The sequence below is a fragment of the Pteropus medius genome, unplaced genomic scaffold, assembly GCF_902729225.1.
Source record: "Pteropus medius unplaced genomic scaffold, Ma_sr-lr_union100, whole genome shotgun sequence".
NCBI classification, from domain to species: Eukaryota; Metazoa; Chordata; class Mammalia; order Chiroptera; family Pteropodidae; genus Pteropus; species Pteropus medius.
In genome coordinates this window covers 803,292-818,194 of record NW_024346667.1, presented here as the reverse complement: position 1 = coordinate 818,194, position 14,903 = coordinate 803,292, and the positions used below count along the sequence as shown (strand labels likewise).

General features: G+C 33.6%; 1 protein-coding gene, 1 non-coding gene and 1 pseudogene across 3 annotated transcripts in view; 2 read left to right on the top strand and 1 right to left on the bottom strand.

Annotated features, from left to right (window-relative positions):
• NAA15 (N-alpha-acetyltransferase 15, NatA auxiliary subunit) overlaps positions 1 to 14,903 on the bottom strand; it is a 59,334-nt gene that overhangs the window by 42,582 nt on the left and 1,849 nt on the right. The gene's annotated exons all lie outside the window — the stretch shown is intronic.
• Positions 3,498 to 3,616, top strand: LOC120613653 (uncharacterized; annotated as a pseudogene).
• TRNAE-UUC (transfer RNA glutamic acid (anticodon UUC)) lies at positions 3,650 to 3,723 on the top strand. Its single transcript has one exon. It is a non-coding gene; the product is annotated as a tRNA-Glu (tRNA).

The window sequence follows — 14,903 nt, the reverse complement described above, 5'->3', positions numbered from 1 at the left end:
GGAATCAAATAGTTCTGGTTTCAAACGCTAACTTCAGATAATAAAACTAGTTATATAATCTGAAGTACTTTGCTTAGTATCAAAAAGAATCCTTAAATTAATGAGATAAATCATCATAAAAAGACATGTAAACCACTTAGTAATGTAGCTAATATTTCCTGAGTGACTACTGTGTGCCAGGCACTGTGCTAAGTGCTTAACAGGGAAAATTCATTTAAATATCTTTTTTTCCCACTGGCTATGTATTTTTATTATCATAAATATTTTGTTGTTGTTATTGGCTCATTTGATCCGAACAATGGAATGAAGTAGGTACTCATTTTTATTCCCATTTCAGGTGAAATAACTGAAGTCCAGGAAATCACTATATAATTTCCAAGGTCAAACAGCTATTAAGAGATAGGAAGAAAAAAAAATGTGAACCCAGACAACTGGGATTCAGAGCCATTCCACTTAACCATTATAACTACCTCTCTACCACAATCTATTAGCCTAAAACAGTAAAAACAGAAAAAGGTGGGTTTTTTAAAAATAAAACCACTAACACAAACATTGTAGAAATGCAGTCATCGCAGAAAGGAGAGTAAGAGAAAAAAAAAAAGAAAAATATTTAAACACATTCTCTTGTATAAGAGTACCTGTTATTAACATTCTGGTTTTTTTAACAAGAAAGTTTTAATCCAAAAATTACAGAACAGTCTACTATCCCACAATATAAAGTAAACTTATATAATTCATAACTAGCATATAAAAATCATAGGTACTGATATTCTTACTTGACATGCACGATATGACTTTATTTTGAATAGCTGGACTTAAAATACTCAGGATTCCAGTTGTTTTTTTCTTGGTCTTACTGAAAATATATTATTTACAGCACCACATTTTTCAAAGGGATTTCACACTAACATGTCATTTACTCTTCATGATACTCCTATAAACTAAGCACAAAAGGTTCAATCTTTATTTACAGCTAAGATTTAAAAAAACAATTTGCCAGACTATATACCTAGTTAGTAGCAAAATTTAGTTTACAGTCTAGGCTCTCTGAGTCCCAGCTGAAAGCTCTTTCTACCACATACAGACATTTTATTAAATTTTATGAACATAAGTATTATTAAAACCAAGAGTTTAAATCTTCTAACAGATTTTCTAATCAACAAATACAACTGTTATCTTACCTTTTGTCTTTTTTGCTTACCCAGTAATATAATCAAGTGAGTAATAAAAATGTCAAAAATAAGCTGAGAAAAATGAACATACACACACCTGGATAACTCCACTAAATAACTGAATTTATCAAATGAAGATTAAAAACCAAAATCCACTTTCTTGGAATGAGATAATACTATAGCACTTAGCTTTTTATTTTATCACACTTCAGAACAGTAATTAAGCTTTAGTTCCTAATGAATATGCTGCCAATTAATGAAATCTGGCGATCTTCCATATTGAAATTTACTCAATGTCATTAACTCAATTATCTCCTGTCAATGTGACCTACAGAAATAATTCAGAATGGTACACCTCTCCAAACTGCTAAGAATTCATTCTCCCCCATCAAGAATCAGTATGTGTTTAAAGAAATGGATGTCAATCTCTTTTTTTCTTCCTAAAAGCACTACTTCTATAACAAGTCACTCATTACAAACGAGACTAGTATTATACTCATGGTTTAATGGAAAAAATAACAAATATTCAACTTAGTTTATCCCATAAATTTTCCTCAAAAATTCTGCTCTTGTCCAAGGACAAACTCTAGTAGTGAACAAGGTTAACAAGAAAAACAGGAAATAGAGTATATCTTCTTTCATTCAACAGTTTCTTTCACCAAACATATAAGGCCAGATCTATATATAATTCAGCTTTAACACAGTTTTTGTCTAATTAAAATGAAATCTTATAAAAGCATTCTTAAAATATAATAGAAAAGATAATCATAAGGAGTGCTTTTTTGAACCATTCAAAAGGTATAGATGTACAAATAGGTTTATTTGCGTGTTTTTTTTTTAATCTCATGTAACTACTCTCATGAAAGTTCATTCTATAGAACTATATGAAAAGGGTATCATGACAAGATTTTTAATGCTGTCTTAACCAAACCCATAGGCTTCAAAGTAAGTTTTTTGGGAACCAATTTAGAGAAAGAGAGATATAAAATACTACAAATAGTAGACTTTGAGCAAAGGTTTCGTATTCAATTCATGTCAAACAAGTTTTGTAAAATGACATGGTGGACAGACATATTAAGTTTTCTAGACCAGAATCATCCAGTTAAATAAAAATATAAGTCTACAATTTCATCTCTGAAACTCTAGTATTTGGGGGGAGTTCTTGAAATTTCAGGATTGTGAATAAGGGTTTCCCTTGGAACAGAATGCCACAATGCTCTATTTGTCCTCTTGCCTATAACGTGTGCATACGGTAATTCAAAATTAAACATAACAGTTTCAAAAATACTAGAACACAGTAGACTATTACCTTTTATTAGCAGTTAAATTTTATAATATTAACACAGCGCTATAGAAACAGTAAAGCAAAACAAGATATAATTACAAGAGAACTGTTCTAACAGATTAAAAAAAAAATCCTATGTGCTAAACAGTGGCACTATACAGTCTGAGACTTCTGCTTCCAAATGCATAGGGATAACTGACAGAAGATCATGCTTCTGCCAAGCAATAAAGCTCTTAAGTATGAAATAACTATTTTCAACTGTTAGATGAGATCTGACATAGGACTGTGATCTCAGAAGGGAAACACGGTAAATCTCAAGAAAACCCTTTTTCCTGCCTAGAGGCATTTTCCAGACTACAGAATCCAGAGGGGGAACCCAAATATAATATGGCAATCTCGCTGATCTAAGCAAGTATCTGAGTTAGAAACTGCTGGAATTTATGGGGCAGGGTACCAGAGAGAACTATACAGAGATGAAGCTTCACAAATCTGTACAGGAATCTTTGGTCAAGTATTAAGCTGAGCGGGTACACTGCAAGATTATACTGAACCTGGGCAAGAACTACCAAGTAGCATGAATGAACAACTATTAGTGCTCATACATGACTGGGGGACATTTGAGTTCCTAACATTCAGTTAAAGACTTCATTAAACACTCCAGGATTTAGCAGAGACCCAGAAATGTCACACTTTAGGAATAAGGCTAATCTAGACCCATGTTTATTAAAGCTTAAAAACAAGCCCTGAAAAGAACAAGCTTAGGCATAAGCAAATTAACCACCAAAACAAAACTCTATTAAGACAATAGGACAGATATTCAATATACTACTGTCTATAATAGCCAATATTATTAAAAAAAACAAAAATTACTAAAAATGGGAGGAAACAGAAAATTTTAACCCATGACCTATAGAAAAAAATCAATCAACAGAGACAGACTCAGAAATAATGATGGAAGTAACAAAGACTTTAAAAGAGTTACTATTATGTAATATTAAAGGACTGAAAGGAAAACATGAACACGATGAGAAAACAAATAGGACTATGGCCATGCCACCCAGAACATGCCCGATCTCGTCTCATCTCGGAAGTTAAGCAAGGTCAGGCCTGATTAGTACTTGGATGGGAGATCACCTAGTAATACCAGGTGCTGTAGGCATTTTTTAAAAAATTAAATTAAAAAAATAGGGGTGGCTCCATAGTGTAGTGGTTAGCACATCTGCTTTTCACGCAGTAGGTCCTGGGTTCACGCCCCAGGTGGAGCCACAGACCATACCCCAGGTGTACCAGGCCCCGGGTCTGCGACCAGAGCATGTGGGAGGAGATGCCCCGCCTTCAGAGATCCAGTTCTTAAGAAGAAATGGCAACATCCATAGGTTGGAGGTGGGGGAGTGGGGGGTGGTGGGCGGGAATTAAAGAGGAGAAAAATATTAAAAATAAAAAAATAATAAAGTGGCTGTGTTTTTTTTTAAAAAAGGAAATCTCAATAAAATGAAAATTATTTTAAAAAATGTAAATTGTAGAATGGAAAAATATAACACCAAAAATGAAGTTAACAACATAGGTTTTAAATATTAGATACTGCAGTGAATTTGAAGTCAGTGCAGCGAACATAAAACCATTGCAGAGAACTTAATGTGGCTGCAGTGAAACTGAAAAACATAATAGAAACGACCAAAATGGAAACTGAAATGACGGCGGGGGGAACACAAAATTCAATGACCTGTGGAACAACATCGAGTAGTCTGATGGTCTAACACATATGTAAAAGGAATACCAAAAGGAGGGGACAAAATACTGAAGTGGGAAAAATATAAAAATTGCAAATGTGATGAAAACTCTTAAACCCACAGATTCAAGAATCTCAACAACTCTCAGCAGGATAAACTAAAAAGATTGGGGGTAGGGGGTTAGAGAGAAGAAAAAAGAAAACCAGAGGCATATCACAATCTAATTGCTGAAAAGTAATGGCAAAAGAGGACTATGAAGGTAGAAAAAAAGCCTCTATTATAAAAAGGTCTCCAATTATCATCTTAGCTTCTACCTTAAGAAATGAGAAAAATAAGAGCAAATTAAACTCAAAGTAAGCAGAAGGAAATTAAAAGGTAAAAACAATCAATAAAAAAAAAATAGAGAGGAAGTCAGTGAAACTGAAAGCTGGTTCTTTGAGAATATCAATAAAACTGATAAACCTCTAGCTAGACATGGGCATAATCACGAAAGTGCACAGAAGAATGAAAAAACTAGAGCCCCAGCTTTCTAGCCAGAGGATGAAAAGAGGAGCCTCAGGGAAACGGAAAGTATCAGGAAGATCACAGAGAAGGAGGAACTGGGGAAAGCAATCCCATAAAGTTGTTTATGAACTCCAGGGTTCACCCACAAACTGCATATACATGGATATAACCCTATTCACAGAAGCAAAGACCTCGAAAACTAAACAATAGATATACTGTCCAGGCTCCAGACTAGCTATTTACTGGGTGACACATAAGCAGGACAGACCCAAATAGGACTGCAAAGATTTTGAAAACTGAACTGATATTAGAACCACAGCCCACAGACAGAGTTGGGACTTACAGCTTGAATCTAACCAGATTTGCTAAAACAAAATTAACATTCTCTACAGGAATTAAACAATCCCCAGAGTCTGATAAACTAACATTCAAAATGTCCAGGATAAAATCCAAAATTATGTGGCATGTAAAGAAACAGGAAAATCTCAACTTGCATGGGAAAAGACAATCAACAGACACCAATGTAGAGATGAGAAATATTTAAGACTTTAGCTATTGCAAAAATGCTAGAGGAAGCAATTAGTGAACACTTGCAACACTTTTTTTTGTGGGGGGACTCCCTACATGGGCTCAATACCAGAATGGACATTAACAAGAAAGAATCAGTATGCAGTAAAGTCGATCAATAAAATTAATCCAATTTGAACAAGAAAGAGAAAAAAATTTTCTAAAATAGAGCCTTAAGCACTTGTGTAGTTAAGAAACAGAACTTTTGTCATAATACTCAAAAGCATTCCAATGATCTTCCTAGAAAAATCTCTAATTTTACTAATAAGAATATGAAGGTTAAATGTCCAAAACGATTGACTGCTTAATTAACAGAAACTGGACAAGTTGTGAAAAGCCCAAATAAAGTAGGGTGATCTACTGAAGACAGAATGAATATTCATTATCCTTTTCCAAATCCTTGTTACAGAAAAAAATAGTTACCTAGAAGCAGGAAATAAAGAAACTAGGCTATTTACATCAACAGAAGATAGTGACGCAAAAAATTTAAATACATATGGTTTAGATTTGGCATTAAGAATACATGATTTTCATTAGTATTAAATATACCTTTCCATCGTTTTCCTTTAGCTAATGCAAAAGAATATTTCATTCTTTGAAACTGATTAAAAGGAATGTAGCCTCAAATCAAGCTAAATGATAAAAGCCAAACTTAGCTTTAAAAGTCAGCCATGTTAAAATGATGCCTGGAATTTCTTCAAAATAATCCAGGGGGGTAAGCATCACAAATGAAAAAGAATGAAATAAAAACCGATAACTGTCAAACTCAGAATACATTATTCTTATTTTCATGTTTGAAATTTTTCATAATTAAAAAATTAAAGAGAAAATGAATCTTTGGTATGCCAAAATCAAATCCAGAAGCATTTAACTTCCTAATGCCTGGCTGGCACTTAGGAGTGCCAGTGAAATTAGAACTATATACTTCAGTATTTCTACCTCTACAGAAGTAGTATGGATAAAGGGTACATACAGCCTTAACAGTCAGAGAGTCTAGAGCTGTAGCTATTCAATATTTTAATTAATCTTACATGAAAATTCTTCAGTAAAGCTCCTCAGTCACACTACCCACATCTCTGGTGTTCAAAAGCCACATGTGACTAGTGACTAACATACTAGAAACTCAGATGTAGAACACTTCCATCAGTACAAAAAATTTTACTGGACAATACTAGCCTAGGGTTCATCTTAGCAACCTCTAAATAGCTTTGTATTACTGACCTAACTAAATTTATTAGAGCCTCAATTGTGTCACCTGCAAAATGTGAACATTAACAACCCTGAAGGGTTTAGGTGAGAATTAAATGCAAATGTATATAAAGAACCTCGGTAAACACCCAATAAGAATGTTTAAATAAAGCACTACAATATCAGTTATAGTTTAAAATATTTAAACCCAACCCGGCTTGACTGATTACAAAGAAATCGGAAAGCAGGAACTAAAATACACCATCAAGGGGAACAAGGGGTCTTTCTGAGATGACGAAATGTTCTATATCTTGAAAGGGCCACAGTTGCACAGGTATATGCATTTGTTAAAACAGTACACTTGAGGCGATCAATTCAACAGTACATTCAAGACCTGTGCATTTTACTGTAGGTAAATTATACTTTAACTTTTTAAATGTTTTTTGAAAAGAAAACATAAAATCTCCGAAAAACCACCTTTATCCTCTCTCTTAAAATTCTTTTAGTTAGAGCTTCCATTTGCAGACAATATGTTGTCCTTTTCATACCATACAATTTCTGGCAAACTACTACATCCATGAATACAAATCTCAAGGGTGGTTTTTCTCCTTCTAGTTTTATACTATTTTTAAAAATAAGCCTATCTTACTTCTTACTTCTATAATAAAAGACAAACTAAGATCCATTGAGATGAGACTTAACGAAGCGAGACTTATTTTACAGAATCTCTTAATCAGAAGAGATCTTAAACATCACTTGGTGCAAGTGGTCACACAGCTCATGTAAGGGTCTTCCGGTTCATTCTTTACTGAAATGTTTTTAGAGATACTAAGCCAAATTATATCTCCCTCAAACTTCTGTGTACTGATTCTAGCTCTATAAAAGTTGTTTTTTTCTTATTCAAGCAAAACATATTTGTTCTTTTAGCTGTTCCTTATATTAAAGTTTTAAGTCCTTTGACATTCAGGGCCACCCTCTGAGGTTGAAACAATATGGTCCCACACTTTTACATATTTCTAAAACTAGTAAAATTTTTTTAAAAACTGAGTAATTTAAATGGGGTTGCTAAATTTTTATTTTTCTAAGCAAACCATTTTTTAAAGATCTGTTATTACTATTTCAAAAAACAAAAAGCATTTCAATATTTTTAAAATAAGCACACAGTCTCAGTAAGACAAGAAAGGTCTGTGGGAACTTTACACAACAGAAAGGCAGTATTTTCAAGAAACTGAAAAAGTCAGAGATTTTATATCCAGCCAAACTGTCCTCCAAATATCAAGAGTATAGGAAAACTGTTATAACACGTAAGAACTTAAGAGATTTTCACAAGCACTACTGAGGAATCTCTTCTAGACAGTAAGTTTCATCCCACCAAGAGATGACTGGGACAACTTCAGCAAATGGTCTGTTGGTAAATATTAACTACATTTAATTACAGAACTAAATCTTAGACAGGTACTGATAAGGGTGGAAGAATACTACTTGAAACGACATGCTCTCAACAAAGTAAAAATAACTTTCAAAAGTCAGAGGAGGAGAAGAAAAAGAAGTAAAGTAGAATAAGCTAATTAATTGCCTCACACATAGGAAAATAAGACTCAATGGATTTAAAGCTGACATATGAAATAGAAGCCTAAGTTTAAAAAAAAGGACTAAGAATGTTTAAAGGTATAAATATAAAGGTAATTAACTAAAACAAAAATATGAACCTTTCAAAATACCAAAAATATACAAAAACAAAATAAAAATATCAAACATAAGACACATGGTAAGGGTAACAAAACAAAGATGGGATCGATGCAACAAAAAGGCTTGTTCTTAATAGACTACAACCACAATAGAGCAAGTACACATTTTACTATTTGCCAGGCACTTTCATACATATCTCACCACCTGACCAGTGAACCAGGTCAGAAAAGTATTTTCTCTTTTTACTCAGGTTTACAAACTGAGTCTTAAAAAGGATAAAGGAAAGCAGAGCCAGGTTTCAAACCCAGAATCTTTCTATTCTTTCCACATCAGGAGTTGCAGCTGAGCATCAAAACTGTCTCCCCACAAAAATCTTTCGAATGAATTTGCCTGAAACTTTTGAGTCTCCTCAGTGGCAGTGGCAACTAAGATGGCAAAGACTGTGATACTATCTCAGGTATTAGATGCAAGAAGTTCTGGCTTAGTAATTAGTCACACTTCAGAGTGAAAGAGGCACTACCCAAATCCAGGATGTGTGACCTCTGTATCACTAAGATAACGTACAGTGGGTCTGCTACAATGCTTATTTTAAAAACACACATTTGCTCCAGTACCACTGACTTATTAGGGAATATTTTGAGCATGCTAAATTTCAAATTTCATGTCTGCTTCTGTAGGAGCTGAAAGGAGCCGCACAGGCGTGCACAGTAGACACACACTTCGAACATCTCCCAGCTACCTCAGCTCACTTTGTGTGGTATAAGTCACACCCATCCACATTTGGCATTACAACTTTCCCTCAGATTTCAGATAACTTTCTGTCACTTTACATAATTTACAACCTGCAATTCTTCTGACATCCAGTTCCATAAGCAAACTTCAGGTCTTTTCTAAGGTAAAGTGGCATATTTACATTGTACTATTTCTGTATTATTAAACACCATATGTAAAACCGTGTTATCATTTTTATTAGGTTCTTAGCTTTGTTTCTAATGTCGCTAAGGAAGTTTTTGAGTGTTGTGCTCAACCCCATCTTCCCACAAGCTGAGTGGTTTTTATTACAAGATTTTGCATAGTGCATTAACTTTTAGGAACCCAGATGTCCTGATACAGCACAACTGACGAACTCTAAATAAACAATTAGAAATATACTTTTAACAATGTAGTAAGTTCCCAAGACCAAAAAAAAAAAAAAAAAAAAACAACAACAGCTAAAGGAGTTCAGTATTATAAAATCAGTATTACAAGAAATGTTAAAGGGACTTCTTCAAGAAAGGAAAAAAAAAAGGTCAAAAATATGAATAATAAAATAGCAATAACTACATATCTATCAGCAATTACTTTAAGTGTAAATGGATTAAATGCTCCAATCAAAAGACACAGGGTGGCTGAATGGAAAAGAAAAGAAGATTCTTACATCTGCTGCCAACAACTGACTTCAGATTAAAGACACACAGACTGAAAGGGGTGGAAAAAGATATTTCATGAAAATGGAAACAAACAAAAAATACTAGATAGCAACATTTATACCAAACAAAACAGAGTTTAAAACAAAAGCTATAATAACACAAAGAAGAACCCAGTAATTCCACTTCTGGGTACCTATCCAAAGAAACCCAAACACTAATTCAAAAAGACATATACATCGATATGTTCCTTACGTCATTATTTACAATAGCCAAAATATGGAAGCAACCTAAATGTCTATCGACGGATGAATGGAATATTACTCAGCCATAAAAGAGAATGAAATCTTGTCATCTGCAACAACATGGATGGACCTAGAAGGTATTACGCTAAGTGAAATAGACAATGACAAATGCCACTTAAATGTGGAATCTAAAAAACAAAATAAATGAACAAACAATACAGAAACAAGCTCATAAATACAGAGAACACTGTAATGGTTGCCAGAGGGGAGGGGAATTGGGGAGTGAATGAAAATGGGAAAGAATTAAGAAGTACAAATTGGTAGTTACAAAATAGTCATGGGGATGTAGAGTACTACCTAGGGAATATAGTCGATAATGCTGTAATAACTCTGTATGGTGTCAGATGGGTACTATAAATTTATTGGGGTGATGTCTTCCGAAGTTAAATAAATGTCTAATTACTATGTTATACACCTGAAACTAATATAATATTGTATATCAACAATAATTGAAAACATTTTTTAATGTAATAAGTATTAACTATATTTTTTATAATTTCCTCAAAAAAAGGATGCAAGGTTTGTATCAGCTAATGTGTAAAAAAGTCTAGCATAAAATCTGGCTCAAAATAGGTGTTCAATAAATGCCAGTTTGCTTCATTTCATTTCCCCTTCTTAAAGATTTTGTCTCAGTCCTCAAACACAGATCATCAAAGGTGATCTTGTAATCTCCATGAGATCTCTCTGAAAAATAAAGAGTACAGTATTAATGGAAGCTATTATCATAAGGAGAAAACTTTTTTTAATTGGAACAACAACCATGTGTGGAAGTAGAAAACAGAGCCCTAAAGGTTTTTCCAAGGTCTGTATTTTTAAAAACAAACTTTAATTTCTCCTTCTATGTACAGATAAAACAACTCTTACAGACAACAGAGGAATGTTTAAATAATTTCCATAAAAAAATCATATGGAATCTTTAAAAATATTACTAGCTTCAAAGTAAGATTACAATTTCCCTAAGTAGATTTTAGAAGAAATTTCAAATTGTCCCAAGTGAACATGGGTTCCTATTTTACCAACCAAAGAAAATCTCAGTGGAATAGAGCATATCAGGAAACAAAAACATTAACCTCTCATTCATTTCTACACTGCAATTTTTATTTTACTTTGAAATAGCTAAAATAGACTTGTTTTATTAAATTAAAATTTTAAGGAATTATTTTAGTTCCAAATTAAGAAATGAACAATAAAATTCATAGCTTACCCAAGAGGGAAAAACCATATGCAACAAGTTAAACTAGTTTTTTTAAAGTTACAACTTCAATACAAGTTTGTTGGGCATGCATCATAAAACAGTAGAGATATACTAGGGAAATTCCCAAAAGTATACAACCACAGCATAAAACTTCCTCCCCTCCACACCCCATTTATATTAGGAACCATCACTCTTTTAAACCTCTTCACTTGCTCTCCTTGCCACCAGCACTGGAAAATGACATTCTTTTCCAAACTATTTTCACTAAGCATCTGACGTTTTTCTCTCTTCAATATGGCTACTGCCTATGACCAGAGAGCAAAGTTGTATTTAGATATGAATGCTGATGGTTGGCAAGGCTCACTGATTAGTTAAGTGGCTTGCTCTGACACCGTAGCTTCCAGCATATCTTTCCAAATTCCAAGAATTCAATTTGATTTTTAAATTTTCTGAAAATTACTCACAAAGGAACTCTAAATTACAATTTTTTTCCCTTCTAACATTTCCTATTCTTGTTTCATAATGGTCTATACAGAGGTCCTTACCCCTGACTTTGTGTCAGAATCAGTTGTAGAGCTTTATGAAACTACAGATGACTGAGCCTTACTAATTCAGCAAGCTCCTTACAACAAACATCCTCATTTAATCCAGATGCCATTTTTCCCCCAATGCCAAAACAACCCAAAATCAAATCAAATCATATTTCCTCTTATTATGCTTTTGTGATGGGAGAAAGGCCATGTAAACAAACTAATACTATGATTCATTCATAAATGAAACTTCCAAGGTCTTACCAGGTAATACAGGTTCTGCCTGATACCCAACGATTACCTCATACAGCAACATACTCTACAAGGACAAGGCCCATCTTAACTCTCTTCTCCAAAAATCTTTATACAAGCACAAAATAAAGATCTTTCTCTCTTGCCCTGTAGTCACTGTTAAACACTCATTTATGCAACAAATATTTACTAAATATCTATTATGGTGCATTATTCTAACCAATGGGGGTAAAAGCAATTAACAGAATACAGTCTCTAACTTCATAAAACCTACATTTTAATTTTGCAAGACATGTGATAAATTACTTGTGTATATTTGCCACATAGTGATATGTGATAAGGAAAACAAAAAGGAAGAAATAAGAAGATTGATCATGAGGAGGTCTTCCCTGGGTCAAGGAAGGCCTCTATATAACATTTAGAAGACATCTGAGCAGAATTTTAAAAGAAATAAGAGAAGAAATGAGTCATGCAGGTAGCTGGGAGAAAAAATTCTGAAGTCTTTTGCATATGATCCCTTATAGGACCTAGCTTTTTATGTCCAAAAACACTTTTATGAACAAAGAAGATAATTTGAAACAATACTCTGAGACAACTACATTATCAGAAGCAGAAATATTAACAGAAATAAGAATGCACACTAAGCAAAAGAGATCCTTTCAGTTAAGGCCTGTTGGCTTGTAGCTCTTCAGTCCTCCAATCGCACAAGGCACTATGTCTGCCTCTGTGAAACTGTCTTTTAACTGTCCAAAATGGTAACCATTCACATGTAGCTATTTGAATTTGAATTTAAATTAATTAAAACTAAAAATTCAGTTCCTCAATCACACTAGCCATATTTCAACTGTACAATAGCCAAATGTGGCTAATGGCTATAATATTGGACAGAGCAGATACAGAACATTTCCATCATCCCAGAAAGTTGTACTGTGCAGTACAAATGGTAAGCTTCAGTAAATCACAAATGTTATCACCATGCTATGCTAACTTCTCTTACCACTTTTCTAGGAAAGGAAAATTCTGCCTTTTAGACTTTTAACTAACAATATAAATCATAAGGCAAAAGTCCAAAAATAGACTAATGATGAACAATATTTTAAGTACTCCCAACCTAGATGTTTTTCTTACAGTTCACATTAACATATGAAGACAGAAGAGAGAAGCAGCACCAGCAAGTCACAGACCTAGCAACACCTGATTGCAAAGCAAGAGGATACGCCCAACTTTCTACCCCACAACCTCATTTTTCCTACTCCTTCACCTATATCTTAAGAAAGAGGGGTAAACTTCTAGTAATGCCCTTCAAACTATTTATGTAAACAAATAGCATCAAAAGCCACAATTTTTTAATGATGTAGTTTCTCAAATTGTTAAAATGGTGTACAAATCACAACAACAACAAAACCCACAAAAACCACTTCAGGCAAACACAAATATCTCTTCTTTAAACTAAACTCCTATATAAGCCATTATGACATTAAATTCATCCCCACCTTTTCTCTGGACAAATTATAGACAAGACACATTTTGCAGACATTTTGACCAACTTATGACTAATTACTGTTTCAGAAAACAGTAATGTGGGAAAAAAGATGGGCCAAATATGCAACAAAATTAAATTTTAGGTAACAACTAGACTAGAACAAGCCAAGCAAATCCACTACAGAAACTGAAATTTTTTGCAAACTAATGTATAAACCGGGTTTCCTTTGAAAAATTAAGGCAAAAACATACTTCATTATTTTGAAATTGAAGTTTCAAATTTAAAAAAAAAATTCCATTTCCTACAGTTTACTACAAATAAGTATGGTATAACTAACAAAGTACTAGCTTAAAAACTGAATGTTCCTGGAATAATTTAAGTTAACCAGCCAGGCAACACTTGACTAGAAGGCATCAGAGTATGCCCAGCTTTTCCTTATGGGAGGGAGGGGAAAGCTGAGAAGCTTACAGTCAAAAGAGCCAACTACTGTAACAACTGAGGAAGCAGAAGCAATTTTGAAAAAATAAATACTAACTATACTTTTGGTTAGTAATATTTTCTTCGTTGTCAATGTAAGAGAACAATAAAAACACATTATTTCATTTAGTAATTTTCACATTTCTTCTACATATATCTATACCTATTCCAATAAGTGTTTTAGCATTTTGACTTTAGCAATGAACTTATATGTTTTGCCTCATTAGTACTACCAAAAAAAGTTGTTTAGGACGCTTAATCAATAATTCTTATTCTATGAACAGTTAAATTGTGGTACATCCATATAACAGAATTCTACTTAACAATAACGAGAAACAGACTTTTGATACACCCAACCTGGATGAATCTCAAGGAAATTATGCTGCATAAAAAAGGCCAATCCTAGAAAGTTGAATACCGTGTAATTCTGTTTAGTAACCAATCTTGAAATGACAAACCTGTAGGGAGAGAGAACGAATTAGTAGTGGTTGCCAAAGTTTGGGATTAGAAAAGGGAGGATGAGAGGAGGGTGTGGTTCTAATAGGACTGTTCTGTATATTGACTGTTGTGGTAGTTACGTAATCTACACATGTGATAACATTGCATAGAACGAATATACAAATCAGTACACGTAAAATGGAGAAATCTGAATAAGATTCAAATTATCGATGTCATGATAGTGAACTATAGTTTGCAAGGCAATGGCACTGGGAAACCGGGTAATGGGTACAAGGGATCTCAACAGTATTATTTGTTAAAACTCCATGTGACCCTATGGCTATCTCAAAATAGAACGTTTGATATTTTAAAAAGTGCTACCCTAACGATTTGGGAGAATCTGAATATGAACTGGATATCAGACAATATTAGGGAATGATTGTTAATGTGTTATAGGACAATGTCCTTATTCTGAGGAGATGCTCACTGAAGCATTTAGGGATGAAGTATCATATTTGCAACTTACTTTGAACTTTTTAATATATATGGAGAGAAACCAAATCTGGCAAAATGTTAAATATTAAGTCTAGGTAAAGGGTATATGAATGCTCCTGTCCTCTTCTCTCAACTTTCCAGCTTGAATTTTTTTCAAAATAAGGACTTGGGGAAGAAGATTAAAAAC